We start from the raw sequence: 4592 nt of genomic DNA, 5'->3' as shown, positions 1-4592 counted from the left end.
CTCTTCTTACTGACTATGATTTGAACCATTCCTGTGACACTAGTTATAGATTCCGATGCTTCACTTCAGATTTACTGTATCCCTTGGACCTCCTTATTGACAATGAAACACAGAAATTGCATCGGAATTAAATACAAAAGGCACAATGCCGACTTAAGTACAAGGAGACTGACTCTTCTTACTGACTATGTTTTGAACCATTCCTGTAACACTACTTATAGATTCCGGTGCTTCACTTCAGGTGTACTGTATCCCTCGGACCTTCTTATTGACGATGAAACACAAAAATTGCATCGGAATTAAATACAAAAGGCACAATGCCGACTTAAGTACAAGAAGACTGACTCTTCTTACTGACTATGTTTTGAACCATTCCTGTGACACTAGTTATAGATTCCGATGCCTCACTTCAGGTTTACTGTATCCCTCTGACCTTCTTATTGACGATGAAACACAGAAATTGCATCGGAATTAAATACAAAAGGGACAATGCCGAATTAAGTACAAGAAGACTGACTCATCTTACTGTCTATGTTTTGAACCATTCATGTGACACTAGTTATAGATTTCGATGCTTCACTCCAGGTTTACTGTCTCCCTTGGACCTTCTTATTGACGATGAAACACACAAATTGCATCGGAATTAAATACAAAAGGCACAATGGCGACTTAAGTACAAGAAGACTGACTCTTCTTACTGACTATGCTTTAAACCATTCATGTGGCACTAGTTATAGATTCCGGTGCTTCACTTCAGGTTTACTGTATCCCTAGGCCCTTCTTTTTGACGATGAAACACCGAAATTGCATCGGAAATAAATACAAAAGGCACAATGCCGACTTAAGTACAAGAAGACTGACTCTTCTTACTGACTATGTTTTGAACCATTCCTGTGACACTAGTTATAGATTCTGATGCTTCACTTCAGGTTTACTGTACCCCTTGGATCTTCTTATTGACGATGAAACATAGAAATTGCATCGGAATTAAATACAAAAGGCACAATGCCGACTTAAGTACAAGAAGACTGACTCTTCTTACTGACTATGATTTGAACCATTCCTGTGACACTAGTTATAGATTCCGATGCTTCACTTCAGATTTACTGTATCCCTCTGACCTTCTTATTGACGATGAAACACAGAAATTTTATCGGAATTAAACACAAAAGACACAATGCCCACTTAAGTACAAGAAAACTGACTCCTCTTACTGTCTATGCTTTGAACCATTCCTGTGACACTAGTTATAGATTCCGATGCTTCACTCCAGGTTTACTGTATCCGTTGGACCTTGTTATTGACGATGAAACAAAGAAATTGCATCGGAATTAAATAATAAAGGCACAATGCCGAATTAAGTACAAGAAGACTGACTCTACTTACTGTCTATGTTTTGAACCATTCCTGTGACACTAGTTATAGATTCATATGCTTCACTCCAGGTTTACTATATCTCTTGGACCTTCTTATTGACGATGAAACACAGAAATTGCATCGGAATTATATACAAAAGACACAATGCCCACTTAAGTACAAGAAAACTGACTCTTCTTACTGTCTATGCTTTGAATCATTCCTGTGACACTAGTTATAGATTCCGATGCTTCACTCCAGGTTTACTGTATCCCTTGGACCTTCTTATTGACGATGATACACAGAAATTGCATCGGAATTAAATAGAAAAGGCACAATGCAGACTTAAGTACAAGAAAACTGACTCTTCTTACTGTCTATGCTTTGAACCATTCCTGTGACACTAGTTATAGATTCCGATGCTTCACTCCAGGTTTACTGTATCCCTTGGACATTCTTGTTGACGATGAAACACAGAAATTGCAACGGAATTAAATACAAAAGGCACAATGCCGACTTAAGTACAAGAAGACTGACTTTTCCTACTGTCTAAGATTTGAACCATTCCTGTGACACTAGTTTTAGATTCCGATGCTTCACTGCAGGTTTACTGTATCCCTTGCACCTTCTTATTGACGATGAAACACAAACATTGCATCGGAATTAAATACAAATGGCACAATGCCGACTTAAGTACAAGAACACTGACTCTTCTTACTGACTATGCTTTGAACCATTCCTGTGACACTAGTTATAGATTCCGATGCTTCACTTCAGGTTTACTGTATCCCTTGGACCTTCTTATTGACGATGAAACACAGCAATTGCATCGGAATTAAATAGAGAAGGCACAATGCCGAATTAAGTACAAGGAGACTGACTCTTCCTACTTTCAATGTTTTTACTATTCCCTTGACACTTGTTATAGATTCCGATGCTTCACTTCAGGTTTACTGTATCCCTCTGACCTTCTTATTGACGATGAAACACAGAAATTGCGTCGGAATTAAATAAAAAATGCACAATGCCGAATAAGCACAAGAAGTCTGCCTCTTCTTACTGTCTATGTTTTGAACCATTCCTGTGACACTAGTAATGGATTCCGATGCTTCACTCTAAGTTTACTGTATCCCTTGGACATTCTTGTTGACGATGAAACACAGAAATTGCATCGGAATTTAATACAAAAGGCACAATGCCGACTTTAGTACTAGAAGACCGACTCTTCTTACTGACTATATTTTGAACCATTCCTGTGACACTAGATAAAGGTTCCGATGCTTCACTTGAGATTTACTGTATCCCTCTGACGTTCTTATTGACGATGAAACACAGAAAATGCGTCGGAATTAAATACAAAATGCACAATAACGAATTAAGTACAAGAAGACTGACTCTGCTTACTGTCTATGCTTTGAACCATTCCTGTGACACTAGTAATAGATTCCGATGCTTCACTCTAGGTTTACTCTATCCCTTGGACCTTCTTGTTGACGATGAAAGACAGAAATTGCATCGGAATTAAATACAAAAGGCAAAATGCCGACTGAAGTACAAGAAAACTGACTCTTCTTACTGACTATGTTTTGATTCATTCCTGTGACACTACTTATAGATTCTGATGCTTCACTCCAGGTTTACTGTATCCCTTGGATCTTCGTATTGAGGATGAAGCACAAAAATTGCATCGGAATTAAATACAAAAGACACAATGCCGACTTAAGTACAAGAAGACTGACTCTTCTTACTGACTATGTTTTGAAACATTCCTGTGACACTAGTTATAGTTTCCGATGCTTCACTCCTGGTTTACTGTATCCCTTGGTCCTCCATATTGACAATGTAACACAGAAATTGCATCGGAATTAAATACAAAAGGCACAATGCCGACTTAAGTACAAGGAGACTGACTCTTCTTACTGACTATGTTTTGAACCATTCCTGTAACACTACTTATAGATTCCGGTGCTTCACTTCAGGTTTACTGTATCCCTCGGATTTTCTTATTGACGATGAAACACAAAAATTACATCGGAATTTAATACAAAAGGCACAATGCCGACTTAAGTACAAGAATACTGACTCTTCTTACTGTCCATGTTTTGAAACATCCCTGTGTCACTAGTTATAGATTCCGATGCTTCACTCCAGGTTTACTGTACCCCTTGGACCTTCTTATTGACGATGAAACACAGAAATTGCTTCGGAATTAAATACAAAAGGCACAATGCCGACTTAAGTACAAGAAGACTGACTATTCTTACTGACTATGTTTTGAACCATTCCTGTGACACTAGTTATAGATTCCGATGCTTCACTTCAGGTTTACTGGATCCCTTGGACCTACTTATTGACGATGAAACACCGAAATTGCATCGCAATTAAATACAAAAGGCACAATGCCGACTATAGTACAAGAAGACTGACTCTTCTTACAGACTATGTTTTGAACCATTCCTGTGACACTAGTTATAGATTCCGATGCTTCACTTCAGGTTTACTGTATCCCTCTGACCTTCTTATTGACGATGAAACACAGAAATTGCAACGGAATTAAATACAAAAGGCACAATGCCGACTTAAGTACAAGAAGACTGACTTTTCCTACTGTCTATGCTTTGAACCATTCCTGTGACACTAGTTATAGATTCCGATGCTTCACTTCAGGTCTACTGTATCCCTCTGACCTTCTTATTGACGATGAAACACAGAAATTGCGTCGGAATTAAATAAAAAATGCACAATGCCGAATTAAGTACAAGAAGTCTGCCTCTTCTTACTGTCTATGTTTTGAACCATTCCTGTGACACGAGTAATAGATTCCGATGCTTCACTCTAAGTTTACTGTATCCCTTGGACCTTCTTATTGTCGATGAAACACAGAAATTGCATCGGAATTAAATACAAAAATCACTATGCCGACTTTAGTACAAGAAGACTGACTCTTCTTACTGTCTATGTTTACTTCATTCCTGTGACACTAGTTATTGATTCCGATGCTTTACTCCATGTTTACTGTATCCCTTGGTCCTTCTTATTGACGACGAAACACAGAGATTGCATCGGAATTAAATACAAAAGGCACAATGCCGACTTAAGTACAAGAAGACTGACTCTTCTTACTGACTATGTTTGAACCATTTCTGTAACACTAGTTATAGATACCGATGCTTCACTCCCGGTTTACTGTATCCCTAGGACCTTCTTATTGACGATGAAACACAGAAATTGCATCG

The sequence above is a fragment of the Schistocerca piceifrons genome, unplaced genomic scaffold, assembly GCF_021461385.2.
Source record: "Schistocerca piceifrons isolate TAMUIC-IGC-003096 unplaced genomic scaffold, iqSchPice1.1 HiC_scaffold_1544, whole genome shotgun sequence".
Lineage (NCBI taxonomy): Eukaryota > Metazoa > Arthropoda > Insecta > Orthoptera > Acrididae > Schistocerca > Schistocerca piceifrons.
This window is presented reverse-complemented; position numbering follows the sequence as displayed.